Source organism: Hyla sarda, unplaced genomic scaffold, assembly GCF_029499605.1.
Source record: "Hyla sarda isolate aHylSar1 unplaced genomic scaffold, aHylSar1.hap1 scaffold_1738, whole genome shotgun sequence".
NCBI classification, from domain to species: domain Eukaryota; kingdom Metazoa; phylum Chordata; class Amphibia; order Anura; family Hylidae; genus Hyla; species Hyla sarda.
This window is the reverse complement of record NW_026608380.1, coordinates 56764-71080: the sequence shown is the minus strand read 5'-3', so window position 1 is coordinate 71080 and position 14317 is coordinate 56764. Positions and strand designations below refer to the sequence as shown.

Here is a 14317-nt window from a genome sequence, read left to right as displayed (position 1 = left end):
TGTCCTCTATGCTTACAGCTTCCCGTGGGTGTTGGTTTGATACCGTTTGGGGACAGCCAAGGAGGCATCTGCAGGCAACAAAGGTAGGTGTGTGCTTGTGTGTGTGTTTCCTATGCAGATCCTAAGCCCAGTGTCACATGCAAGTAGGAGGAGTAAGAAGGGTTCCTGGCAAATCCGGGTTATGGATTGCATTTAAAAAGGCCCCGTGGGAGTGCAATGGGCCCCTGTCTTGCTGCTTAGCAATAATGGTATGGGTTTAGGTTCTGCTGTGTGTACTGGTGGTTGACTGCCCCCCAGCCCAGAGTGTGCATGGAAAATTGTCTGGCAGCCTCCCTGACAGCAAGCAGTGATAGTGCCCATGAAGGGGACCTTGTTGGGCCCGCCCCTTTCACGGTTATCGCTTCTCGGCCTTTTGGCTAAGATCAAGTGTAGTATCTGTTCTTATCAGTTTAATATCTGATACGTCCCCTATCTGGGGACCATATATTATAAATGGATTTTTGAGAACGGGGGCCGATTTCGAAGCTTGCTTCCGTCGCCCTATGCATTGACCCGATATGGCAGTATCTTCGGGTACAGTGCACCACCCCCTTACAGGGTTAAAAAGAAAGATTCCTACTTTCATTGCTACCTGCTTGCTGGCTAGCCAGCTAGCCAGCCCTGTGGGCCTTGCTGCTGCTGCAGCCAAAAAACAAAAGGTGGTGCTGCTGCTGCTTCTGCTGCTTCTGCTTCTGCTTGTGTCTGGCCCCTGTTGGAGCGTCCAGGCACAGGACTTCTGCTGCTGCTGACTAAATGGCCTCCTTAATTGGATCATTTGAGTAGCCAGCACACCTGTGCAGGTAGGGCATGACATGATAGGCAGCTGCCTTGATAGCGGGTGGGTGCTGAATGTTCCTAATTGACAAAATAAGATTAATGCTTATGAAGAAATATAAAATCTCATCCCTTCCCCAATATCGCGCCACACCCCTACCCCTTAATTCCCTGGTTGAACGTGATGGACATATGTCTTTTTTCGACCGTACTAACTATGTAACTATGTAACATAACATGGGGGGGGGGGGGGGGGGGGTCTCCTGGCTGTTCACACAGGTGTGTCATTGCTGTACATTGACCATGCATTGCTTCTGTGGTATTGCAAAGGCAAAGACAAATGCTTCCAGCCATCCATTGCACTAATGGATTGGTCATCCAGCTGGCTGTCTATGTCCCGCATCAATATAGACCAAAGTACAGAGGGTTAGGCTATGCTATTGTGCACCTACCTGATGCATCAGAAGGTGCGAGGCCCTTGCTAAATTCTGTGCACAGACTTTGAGATCTATGCTTTAGACTGTATCTAAACCTGCTCCAACATGGACTGACATTCTGGCCTACTTTCAGCCGATGCGACTTGTCTGTCGCTGAACAGTCGCTTTTTATGTATTCAGCACCTATGTATAATGTTGTAAAAATGCTCTAGAAGCTAAAGTCGCAGAAATGTCACACATATTTGGCCTGCAACTTTCTGTGCGACAAATTCAGACAGGAAAAATCAGTATAAATCCTTAGAAAATTATCCCCCAGTGTCTCCATCTGCTGGCGGTATTGAATAAGCATTGCTGCACTGATGGGGTATGCATTAGACGAAAAAAAAGAAGAAAAAGAAGAATAATACGCCCAGAAAAGAGGCGAAAAGGAGAAAAACGTAAAAAAACGTGAAAAAAAAGTAAGAGGAAGAGAAGGGAAAAAAAGGTGGAAATGGGTTTAAAAGTGATTTCGGCGGAGAATATATATATATATATATATATATATATATATATATATATATATATATATATGCGCACACACACACATAGATATAAACGTATTCTCCGTTGAGATATTGCAGCCGCTGCTGTGTCCAGGCCCAGGAGCCTTAGCACTGTGCTGTGATGTCACTCAATACCACTGACATCACTAGGTGTAAACAACATCTCTCCTTTGCTGTGTATGTGACTATGGAGCTGTTTGGTGATGTCGTCTATTACGGCCTTCATAGAAGCAACAGGAGATTGTTGCATCCATCTTGAACCCTCAGAACTACAGTGCTATGATGTCACTCACTTCCACAGGCCTTGCAGAGTGTAAACAACAACAACCCAGCTTTGTTGTGTATGTAACCAAAGGGATTTGTGATGTCACCTAGAACCTTCACAGCAGCGACAGCTTTATGAGGAGCATCAGCACTGCTCTGCCTGAGCAGAACCATCACCGCCATAGGTTGTCAAATAACCCGGATTTAACCCACACAGGTAAGTCCAATGGGGTGCAGGCATGTCCTCTATGCTTACAGCTTCCCGTGGGTGTTGGTTTGATACCGTTTGGGGACAGCCAAGGAGGCATCTGCAGGCAACAAAGGTAGGTGTGTGCTTGTGTGTGTGTTTCCTATGCAGATCCTAAGCCCAGTGTCACATGCAAGTAGGAGGAGTAAGAAGGGTTCCTGGCAAATCCGGGTTATGGATTGCATTTAAAAAGGCCCCGTGGGAGTGCAATGGGCCCCTGTCTTGCTGCTTAGCAATAATGGTATGGGTTTAGGTTCTGCTGTGTGTACTGGTGGTTGACTGCCCCCCAGCCCAGAGTGTGCATGGAAAATTGTCTGGCAGCCTCCCTGACAGCAAGCAGTGATAGTGCCCATGAAGGGGACCTTGTTGGGCCCGCCCCTTTCACGGTTATCGCTTCTCGGCCTTTTGGCTAAGATCAAGTGTAGTATCTGTTCTTATCAGTTTAATATCTGATACGTCCCCTATCTGGGGACCATATATTAAATGGATTTTTGAGAACGGGGGCCGATTTCGAAGCTTGCTTCCGTCGCCCTATGCATTGACCCGATATGGCAGTATCTTCGGGTACAGTGCACCACCCCCTTACAGGGTTAAAAAGAAAGATTCCTACTTTCATTGCTACCTGCTTGCTGGCTAGCCAGCTAGCCAGCCCTGTGGGCCTTGCTGCTGCTGCAGCCAAAAAACAAAAGGTGGTGCTGCTGCTGCTTCTGCTGCTTCTGCTTCTGCTTGTGTCTGGCCCCTGTTGGAGCGTCCAGGCACAGGACTTCTGCTGCTGCTGACTAAATGGCCTCCTTAATTGGATCATTTGAGTAGCCAGCACACCTGTGCAGGTAGGGCATGACATGATAGGCAGCTGCCTTGATAGCGGGTGGGTGCTGAATGTTCCTAATTGACAAAATAAGATTAATGCTTATGAAGAAATATAAAATCTCATCCCTTCCCCAATATCGCGCCACACCCCTACCCCTTAATTCCCTGGTTGAACGTGATGGACATATGTCTTTTTTCGACCGTACTAACTATGTAACTATGTAACATAACATGGGGGGGGGGGGGGTCTCCTGGCTGTTCACACAGGTGTGTCATTGCTGTACATTGACCATGCATTGCTTCTGTGGTATTGCAAAGGCAAAGACAAATGCTTCCAGCCATCCATTGCACTAATGGATTGGTCATCAGCTGGCTGTCTATGTCCCGCATCAATATAGACCAAAGTACAGAGGGTTAGGCTATGCTATTGTGCACCTACCTGATGCATCAGAAGGTGCGAGGCCCTTGCTAAATTCTGTGCACAGACTTTGAGATCTATGCTTTAGACTGTATCTAAACCTGCTCCAACATGGACTGACATTCTGGCCTACTTTCAGCCGATGCGACTTGTCTGTCGCTGAACAGTCGCTTTTTATGTATTCAGCACCTATGTATAATGTTGTAAAAATGCTCTAGAAGCTAAAGTCGCAGAAATGTCACACATATTTGGCCTGCAACTTTCTGTGCGACAAATTCAGACAGGAAAAATCTGTATAAATCCTTAGAAAATTATCCCCCAGTGTCTCCATCTGCTGGCGGTATTGAATAAGCATTGCTGCACTGATGGGGTATGCATTAGACGAAAAAAAAGAAGAAAAAGAAGAATAATACGCCCAGAAAAGAGGCGAAAAGGAGAAAAACGTAAAAAAACGTGAAAAAAAAGTAAGAGGAAGAGAAGGGAAAAAAAGGTGGAAATGGGTTTAAAAGTGATTTCGGCGGAGAAATATATATATATATATATATATATATATATATATATATATATATATATGCGCACACACACACATAGATATAAACGTATTCTCCGTTGAGATATTGCAGCCGCTGCTGTGTCCAGGCCCAGGAGCCTTAGCACTGTGCTGTGATGTCACTCAATACCACTGACATCACTAGGTGTAAACAACATCTCTCCTTTGCTGTGTATGTGACTATGGAGCTGTTTGGTGATGTCGTCTATTACGGCCTTCATAGAAGCAACAGGAGATTGTTGCATCCATCTTGAACCCTCAGAACTACAGTGCTATGATGTCACTCACTTCCACAGGCCTTGCAGAGTGTAAACAACAACAACCCAGCTTTGTTGTGTATGTAACCAAAGGGATTTGTGATGTCACCTAGAACCTTCACAGCAGCGACAGCTTTATGAGGAGCATCAGCACTGCTCTGCCTGAGCAGAACCATCACCGCCATAGGTTGTCAAATAACCCGGATTTAACCCACACAGGTAAGTCCAATGGGGTGCAGGCATGTCCTCTATGCTTACAGCTTCCCGTGGGTGTTGGTTTGATACCGTTTGGGGACAGCCAAGGAGGCATCTGCAGGCAACAAAGGTAGGTGTGTGCTTGTGTGTGTGTTTCCTATGCAGATCCTAAGCCCAGTGTCACATGCAAGTAGGAGGAGTAAGAAGGGTTCCTGGCAAATCCGGGTTATGGATTGCATTTAAAAAGGCCCCGTGGGAGTGCAATGGGCCCCTGTCTTGCTGCTTAGCAATAATGGTATGGGTTTAGGTTCTGCTGTGTGTACTGGTGGTTGACTGCCCCCCAGCCCAGAGTGTGCATGGAAAATTGTCTGGCAGCCTCCCTGACAGCAAGCAGTGATAGTGCCCATGAAGGGGACCTTGTTGGGCCCGCCCCTTTCACGGTTATCGCTTCTCGGCCTTTTGGCTAAGATCAAGTGTAGTATCTGTTCTTATCAGTTTAATATCTGATACGTCCCCTATCTGGGGACCATATATTAAATGGATTTTTGAGAACGGGGGCCGATTTCGAAGCTTGCTTCCGTCGCCCTATGCATTGACCCGATATGGCAGTATCTTCGGGTACAGTGCACCACCCCCTTACAGGGTTAAAAAGAAAGATTCCTACTTTCATTGCTACCTGCTTGCTGGCTAGCCAGCTAGCCAGCCCTGTGGGCCTTGCTGCTGCTGCAGCCAAAAAACAAAAGGTGGTGCTGCTGCTGCTTCTGCTGCTTCTGCTTCTGCTTGTGTCTGGCCCCTGTTGGAGCGTCCAGGCACAGGACTTCTGCTGCTGCTGACTAAATGGCCTCCTTAATTGGATCATTTGAGTAGCCAGCACACCTGTGCAGGTAGGGCATGACATGATAGGCAGCTGCCTTGATAGCGGGTGGGTGCTGAATGTTCCTAATTGACAAAATAAGATTAATGCTTATGAAGAAATATAAAATCTCATCCCTTCCCCAATATCGCGCCACACCCCTACCCCTTAATTCCCTGGTTGAACGTGATGGACATATGTCTTTTTTCGACCGTACTAACTATGTAACTATGTAACATAACATGGGGGGGGGGGTCTCCTGGCTGTTCACACAGGTGTGTCATTGCTGTACATTGACCATGCATTGCTTCTGTGGTATTGCAAAGGCAAAGACAAATGCTTCCAGCCATCCATTGCACTAATGGATTGGTCATCAGCTGGCTGTCTATGTCCCGCATCAATATAGACCAAAGTACAGAGGGTTAGGCTATGCTATTGTGCACCTACCTGATGCATCAGAAGGTGCGAGGCCCTTGCTAAATTCTGTGCACAGACTTTGAGATCTATGCTTTAGACTGTATCTAAACCTGCTCCAACATGGACTGACATTCTGGCCTACTTTCAGCCGATGCGACTTGTCTGTCGCTGAACAGTCGCTTTTTATGTATTCAGCACCTATGTATAATGTTGTAAAAATGCTCTAGAAGCTAAAGTCGCAGAAATGTCACACATATTTGGCCTGCAACTTTCTGTGCGACAAATTCAGACAGGAAAAATCAGTATAAATCCTTAGAAAATTATCCCCCAGTGTCTCCATCTGCTGGCGGTATTGAATAAGCATTGCTGCACTGATGGGGTATGCATTAGACGAAAAAAAAGAAGAAAAAGAAGAATAATACGCCCAGAAAAGAGGCGAAAAGGAGAAAAACGTAAAAAAACGTGAAAAAAAAGTAAGAGGAAGAGAAGGGAAAAAAAGGTGGAAATGGGTTTAAAAGTGATTTCGGCGGAGAAATATATATATATATATATATATATATATATATATATATATATATATGCGCACACACACACATAGATATAAACGTATTCTCCGTTGAGATATTGCAGCCGCTGCTGTGTCCAGGCCCAGGAGCCTTAGCACTGTGCTGTGATGTCACTCAATACCACTGACATCACTAGGTGTAAACAACATCTCTCCTTTGCTGTGTATGTGACTATGGAGCTGTTTGGTGATGTCGTCTATTACGGCCTTCATAGAAGCAACAGGAGATTGTTGCATCCATCTTGAACCCTCAGAACTACAGTGCTATGATGTCACTGACTTCCACAGGCCTTGCAGAGTGTAAACAACAACAACCCAGCTTTGTTGTGTATGTAACCAAAGGGATTTGTGATGTCACCTAGAACCTTCACAGCAGCGACAGCTTTATGAGGAGCATCAGCACTGCTCTGCCTGAGCAGAACCATCACCGCCATAGGTTGTCAAATAACCCGGATTTAACCCACACAGGTAAGTCCAATGGGGTGCAGGCATGTCCTCTATGCTTACAGCTTCCCGTGGGTGTTGGTTTGATACCGTTTGGGGACAGCCAAGGAGGCATCTGCAGGCAACAAAGGTAGGTGTGTGCTTGTGTGTGTGTTTCCTATGCAGATCCTAAGCCCAGTGTCACATGCAAGTAGGAGGAGTAAGAAGGGTTCCTGGCAAATCCGGGTTATGGATTGCATTTAAAAAGGCCCCGTGGGAGTGCAATGGGCCCCTGTCTTGCTGCTTAGCAATAATGGTATGGGTTTAGGTTCTGCTGTGTGTACTGGTGGTTGACTGCCCCCCAGCCCAGAGTGTGCATGGAAAATTGTCTGGCAGCCTCCCTGACAGCAAGCAGTGATAGTGCCCATGAAGGGGACCTTGTTGGGCCCGCCCCTTTCACGGTTATCGCTTCTCGGCCTTTTGGCTAAGATCAAGTGTAGTATCTGTTCTTATCAGTTTAATATCTGATACGTCCCCTATCTGGGGACCATATATTAAATGGATTTTTGAGAACGGGGGCCGATTTCGAAGCTTGCTTCCGTCGCCCTATGCATTGACCCGATATGGCAGTATCTTCGGGTACAGTGCACCACCCCCTTACAGGGTTAAAAAGAAAGATTCCTACTTTCATTGCTACCTGCTTGCTGGCTAGCCAGCTAGCCAGCCCTGTGGGCCTTGCTGCTGCTGCAGCCAAAAAACAAAAGGTGGTGCTGCTGCTGCTTCTGCTGCTTCTGCTTCTGCTTGTGTCTGGCCCCTGTTGGAGCGTCCAGGCACAGGACTTCTGCTGCTGCTGACTAAATGGCCTCCTTAATTGGATCATTTGAGTAGCCAGCACACCTGTGCAGGTAGGGCATGACATGATAGGCAGCTGCCTTGATAGCGGGTGGGTGCTGAATGTTCCTAATTGACAAAATAAGATTAATGCTTATGAAGAAATATAAAATCTCATCCCTTCCCCAATATCGCGCCACACCCCTACCCCTTAATTCCCTGGTTGAACGTGATGGACATATGTCTTTTTTCGACCGTACTAACTATGTAACTATGTAACATAACATGGGGGGGGGGGGGGGGGGTCTCCTGGCTGTTCACACAGGTGTGTCATTGCTGTACATTGACCATGCATTGCTTCTGTGGTATTGCAAAGGCAAAGACAAATGCTTCCAGCCATCCATTGCACTAATGGATTGGTCATCAGCTGGCTGTCTATGTCCCGCATCAATATAGACCAAAGTACAGAGGGTTAGGCTATGCTATTGTGCACCTACCTGATGCATCAGAAGGTGCGAGGCCCTTGCTAAATTCTGTGCACAGACTTTGAGATCTATGCTTTAGACTGTATCTAAACCTGCTCCAACATGGACTGACATTCTGGCCTACTTTCAGCCGATGCGACTTGTCTGTCGCTGAACAGTCGCTTTTTATGTATTCAGCACCTATGTATAATGTTGTAAAAATGCTCTAGAAGCTAAAGTCGCAGAAATGTCACACATATTTGGCCTGCAACTTTCTGTGCGACAAATTCAGACAGGAAAAATCAGTATAAATCCTTAGAAAATTATCCCCCAGTGTCTCCATCTGCTGGCGGTATTGAATAAGCATTGCTGCACTGATGGGGTATGCATTAGACGAAAAAAAAGAAGAAAAAGAAGAATAATACGCCCAGAAAAGAGGCGAAAAGGAGAAAAACGTAAAAAAACGTGAAAAAAAAGTAAGAGGAAGAGAAGGGAAAAAAAGGTGGAAATGGGTTTAAAAGTGATTTCGGCGGAGAAATATATATATATATATATATATATATATATATATATATATATATATATGCGCACACACACACATAGATATAAACGTATTCTCCGTTGAGATATTGCAGCCGCTGCTGTGTCCAGGCCCAGGAGCCTTAGCACTGTGCTGTGATGTCACTCAATACCACTGACATCACTAGGTGTAAACAACATCTCTCCTTTGCTGTGTATGTGACTATGGAGCTGTTTGGTGATGTCGTCTATTATGGCCTTCATAGAAGCAACAGGAGATTGTTGCATCCATCTAGAACCCTCAGAACTACAGTGCTATGATGTCACTCACTTCCACAGGCCTTGCAGAGTGTAAACAACAACAACCCAGCTTTGTTGTGTATGTAACCAAAGGGATTTGTGATGTCACCTAGAACCTTCACAGCAGCGACAGCTTTATGAGGAGCATCAGCACTGCTCTGCCTGAGCAGAACCATCACCGCCATAGGTTGTCAAATAACCCGGATTTAACCCACACAGGTAAGTCCAATGGGGTGCAGGCATGTCCTCTATGCTTACAGCTTCCCGTGGGTGTTGGTTTGATACCGTTTGGGGACAGCCAAGGAGGCATCTGCAGGCAACAAAGGTAGGTGTGTGCTTGTGTGTGTGTTTCCTATGCAGATCCTAAGCCCAGTGTCACATGCAAGTAGGAGGAGTAAGAAGGGTTCCTGGCAAATCCGGGTTATGGATTGCATTTAAAAAGGCCCCGTGGGAGTGCAATGGGCCCCTGTCTTGCTGCTTAGCAATAATGGTATGGGTTTAGGTTCTGCTGTGTGTACTGGTGGTTGACTGCCCCCCAGCCCAGAGTGTGCATGGAAAATTGTCTGGCAGCCTCCCTGACAGCAAGCAGTGATAGTGCCCATGAAGGGGACCTTGTTGGGCCCGCCCCTTTCACGGTTATCGCTTCTCGGCCTTTTGGCTAAGATCAAGTGTAGTATCTGTTCTTATCAGTTTAATATCTGATACGTCCCCTATCTGGGGACCATATATTAAATGGATTTTTGAGAACGGGGGCCGATTTCGAAGCTTGCTTCCGTCGCCCTATGCATTGACCCGATATGGCAGTATCTTCGGGTACAGTGCACCACCCCCTTACAGGGTTAAAAAGAAAGATTCCTACTTTCATTGCTACCTGCTTGCTGGCTAGCCAGCTAGCCAGCCCTGTGGGCCTTGCTGCTGCTGCAGCCAAAAAACAAAAGGTGGTGCTGCTGCTGCTTCTGCTGCTTCTGCTTCTGCTTGTGTCTGGCCCCTGTTGGAGCGTCCAGGCACAGGACTTCTGCTGCTGCTGACTAAATGGCCTCCTTAATTGGATCATTTGAGTAGCCAGCACACCTGTGCAGGTAGGGCATGACATGATAGGCAGCTGCCTTGATAGCGGGTGGGTGCTGAATGTTCCTAATTGACAAAATAAGATTAATGCTTATGAAGAAATATAAAATCTCATCCCTTCCCCAATATCGCGCCACACCCCTACCCCTTAATTCCCTGGTTGAACGTGATGGACATATGTCTTTTTTCGACCGTACTAACTATGTAACTATGTAACATAACATGGGGGGGGGGGGGGGGTCTCCTGGCTGTTCACACAGGTGTGTCATTGCTGTACATTGACCATGCATTGCTTCTGTGGTATTGCAAAGGCAAAGACAAATGCTTCCAGCCATCCATTGCACTAATGGATTGGTCATCAGCTGGCTGTCTATGTCCCGCATCAATATAGACCAAAGTACAGAGGGTTAGGCTATGCTATTGTGCACCTACCTGATGCATCAGAAGGTGCGAGGCCCTTGCTAAATTCTGTGCACAGACTTTGAGATCTATGCTTTAGACTGTATCTAAACCTGCTCCAACATGGACTGACATTCTGGCCTACTTTCAGCCGATGCGACTTGTCTGTCGCTGAACAGTCGCTTTTTATGTATTCAGCACCTATGTATAATGTTGTAAAAATGCTCTAGAAGCTAAAGTCGCAGAAATGTCACACATATTTGGCCTGCAACTTTCTGTGCGACAAATTCAGACAGGAAAAATCAGTATAAATCCTTAGAAAATTATCCCCCAGTGTCTCCATCTGCTGGCGGTATTGAATAAGCATTGCTGCACTGATGGGGTATGCATTAGACGAAAAAAAAGAAGAAAAAGAAGAATAATACGCCCAGAAAAGAGGCGAAAAGGAGAAAAACGTAAAAAAACGTGAAAAAAAAGTAAGAGGAAGAGAAGGGAAAAAAAGGTGGAAATGGGTTTAAAAGTGATTTCGGCGGAGAAATATATATATATATATATATATATATATATATATATATATATATATATGCGCACACACACACATAGATATAAACGTATTCTCCGTTGAGATATTGCAGCCGCTGCTGTGTCCAGGCCCAGGAGCCTTAGCACTGTGCTGTGATGTCACTCAATACCACTGACATCACTAGGTGTAAACAACATCTCTCCTTTGCTGTGTATGTGACTATGGAGCTGTTTGGTGATGTCGTCTATTACGGCCTTCATAGAAGCAACAGGAGATTGTTGCATCCATCTTGAACCCTCAGAACTACAGTGCTATGATGTCACTCACTTCCACAGGCCTTGCAGAGTGTAAACAACAACAACCCAGCTTTGTTGTGTATGTAACCAAAGGGATTTGTGATGTCACCTAGAACCTTCACAGCAGCGACAGCTTTATGAGGAGCATCAGCACTGCTCTGCCTGAGCAGAACCATCACCGCCATAGGTTGTCAAATAACCCGGATTTAACCCACACAGGTAAGTCCAATGGGGTGCAGGCATGTCCTCTATGCTTACAGCTTCCCGTGGGTGTTGGTTTGATACCGTTTGGGGACAGCCAAGGAGGCATCTGCAGGCAACAAAGGTAGGTGTGTGCTTGTGTGTGTGTTTCCTATGCAGATCCTAAGCCCAGTGTCACATGCAAGTAGGAGGAGTAAGAAGGGTTCCTGGCAAATCCGGGTTATGGATTGCATTTAAAAAGGCCCCGTGGGAGTGCAATGGGCCCCTGTCTTGCTGCTTAGCAATAATGGTATGGGTTTAGGTTCTGCTGTGTGTACTGGTGGTTGACTGCCCCCCAGCCCAGAGTGTGCATGGAAAATTGTCTGGCAGCCTCCCTGACAGCAAGCAGTGATAGTGCCCATGAAGGGGACCTTGTTGGGCCCGCCCCTTTCACGGTTATCGCTTCTCGGCCTTTTGGCTAAGATCAAGTGTAGTATCTGTTCTTATCAGTTTAATATCTGATACGTCCCCTATCTGGGGACCATATATTAAATGGATTTTTGAGAACGGGGGCCGATTTCGAAGCTTGCTTCCGTCGCCCTATGCATTGACCCGATATGGCAGTATCTTCGGGTACAGTGCACCACCCCCTTACAGGGTTAAAAAGAAAGATTCCTACTTTCATTGCTACCTGCTTGCTGGCTAGCCAGCTAGCCAGCCCTGTGGGCCTTGCTGCTGCTGCAGCCAAAAAACAAAAGGTGGTGCTGCTGCTGCTTCTGCTGCTTCTGCTTCTGCTTGTGTCTGGCCCCTGTTGGAGCGTCCAGGCACAGGACTTCTGCTGCTGCTGACTAAATGGCCTCCTTAATTGGATCATTTGAGTAGCCAGCACACCTGTGCAGGTAGGGCATGACATGATAGGCAGCTGCCTTGATAGCGGGTGGGTGCTGAATGTTCCTAATTGACAAAATAAGATTAATGCTTATGAAGAAATATAAAATCTCATCCCTTCCCCAATATCGCGCCACACCCCTACCCCTTAATTCCCTGGTTGAACGTGATGGACATATGTCTTTTTTCGACCGTACTAACTATGTAACTATGTAACATAACATGGGGGGGGGGGGGGGGGGGGGGGGATCTCCTGGCTGTTCACACAGGTGTGTCATTGCTGTACATTGACCATGCATTGCTTCTGTGGTATTGCAAAGGCAAAGACAAATGCTTCCAGCCATCCATTGCACTAATGGATTGGTCATCAGCTGGCTGTCTATGTCCCGCATCAATATAGACCAAAGTACAGAGGGTTAGGCTATGCTATTGTGCACCTACCTGATGCATCAGAAGGTGCGAGGCCCTTGCTAAATTCTGTGCACAGACTTTGAGATCTATGCTTTAGACTGTATCTAAACCTGCTCCAACATGGACTGACATTCTGGCCTACTTTCAGCCGATGCGACTTGTCTGTCGCTGAACAGTCGCTTTTTATGTATTCAGCACCTATGTATAATGTTGTAAAAATGCTCTAGAAGCTAAAGTCGCAGAAATGTCACACATATTTGGCCTGCAACTTTCTGTGCGACAAATTCAGACAGGAAAAATCAGTATAAATCCTTAGAAAATTATCCCCCAGTGTCTCCATCTGCTGGCGGTATTGAATAAGCATTGCTGCACTGATGGGGTATGCATTAGACGAAAAAAAAGAAGAAAAAGAAGAATAATACGCCCAGAAAAGAGGCGAAAAGGAGAAAAACGTAAAAAAACGTGAAAAAAAAGTAAGAGGAAGAGAAGGGAAAAAAAGGTGGAAATGGGTTTAAAAGTGATTTCGGCGGAGAAATATATATATATATATATATATATATATATATATATATATATATATATATGCGCACACACACACATAGATATAAACGTATTCTCCGTTGAGATATTGCAGCCGCTGCTGTGTCCAGGCCCAGGAGCCTTAGCACTGTGCTGTGATGTCACTCAATACCACTGACATCACTAGGTGTAAACAACATCTCTCCTTTGCTGTGTATGTGACTATGGAGCTGTTTGGTGATGTCGTCTATTACGGCCTTCATAGAAGCAACAGGAGATTGTTGCATCCATCTTGAACCCTCAGAACTACAGTGCTATGATGTCACTCACTTCCACAGGCCTTGCAGAGTGTAAACAACAACAACCCAGCTTTGTTGTGTATGTAACCAAAGGGATTTGTGATGTCACCTAGAACCTTCACAGCAGCGACAGCTTTATGAGGAGCATCAGCACTGCTCTGCCTGAGCAGAACCATCACCGCCATAGGTTGTCAAATAACCCGGATTTAACCCACACAGGTAAGTCCAATGGGGTGCAGGCATGTCCTCTATGCTTACAGCTTCCCGTGGGTGTTGGTTTGATACCGTTTGGGGACAGCCAAGGAGGCATCTGCAGGCAACAAAGGTAGGTGTGTGCTTGTGTGTGTGTTTCCTATGCAGATCCTAAGCCCAGTGTCACATGCAAGTAGGAGGAGTAAGAAGGGTTCCTGGCAAATCCGGGTTATGGATTGCATTTAAAAAGGCCCCGTGGGAGTGCAATGGGCCCCTGTCTTGCTGCTTAGCAATAATGGTATGGGTTTAGGTTCTGCTGTGTGTACTGGTGGTTGACTGCCCCCCAGCCCAGAGTGTGCATGGAAAATTGTCTGGCAGCCTCCCTGACAGCAAGCAGTGATAGTGCCCATGAAGGGGACCTTGTTGGGCCCGCCCCTTTCACGGTTATCGCTTCTCGGCCTTTTGGCTAAGATCAAGTGTAGTATCTGTTCTTATCAGTTTAATATCTGATACGTCCCCTATCTGGGGACCATATATTAAATGGATTTTTGAGAACGGGGGCCGATTTCGAAGCTTGCTTCCGTCGCCCTATGCATTGACCCGATATGGCAGTATCTTCGGGTACAGTGCACCACCC

General features: G+C 46.4%; 7 non-coding genes across 7 annotated transcripts; all 7 read left to right on the top strand.

Moving 5' to 3' along the window:
- Positions 1–396: 396 nt before the first annotated feature.
- On the top strand, positions 397–589 carry LOC130312919 (U2 spliceosomal RNA). The gene has a single exon (XR_008860977.1). It is a non-coding gene; the product is annotated as a U2 spliceosomal RNA (small nuclear RNA).
- A 2103-nt stretch (positions 590–2692) lies between these two features.
- Positions 2693–2883, top strand: LOC130312914 (U2 spliceosomal RNA). The gene has a single exon (XR_008860972.1). It is a non-coding gene; the product is annotated as a U2 spliceosomal RNA (small nuclear RNA).
- Positions 2884–4976: 2093 nt separating this feature from the next.
- LOC130312913 (U2 spliceosomal RNA) lies at positions 4977–5167 on the top strand. Its single transcript, XR_008860971.1, has one exon. It is a non-coding gene; the product is annotated as a U2 spliceosomal RNA (small nuclear RNA).
- A 2088-nt stretch (positions 5168–7255) lies between these two features.
- Positions 7256–7446, top strand: LOC130312912 (U2 spliceosomal RNA). Its single transcript, XR_008860970.1, has one exon. It is a non-coding gene; the product is annotated as a U2 spliceosomal RNA (small nuclear RNA).
- A 2097-nt stretch (positions 7447–9543) lies between these two features.
- LOC130312911 (U2 spliceosomal RNA) lies at positions 9544–9734 on the top strand. The gene has a single exon (XR_008860969.1). It is a non-coding gene; the product is annotated as a U2 spliceosomal RNA (small nuclear RNA).
- A 2095-nt stretch (positions 9735–11829) lies between these two features.
- On the top strand, positions 11830–12020 carry LOC130312910 (U2 spliceosomal RNA). Its single transcript, XR_008860968.1, has one exon. It is a non-coding gene; the product is annotated as a U2 spliceosomal RNA (small nuclear RNA).
- Positions 12021–14126: 2106 nt separating this feature from the next.
- On the top strand, positions 14127–14317 carry LOC130312909 (U2 spliceosomal RNA). Its single transcript, XR_008860967.1, has one exon. It is a non-coding gene; the product is annotated as a U2 spliceosomal RNA (small nuclear RNA).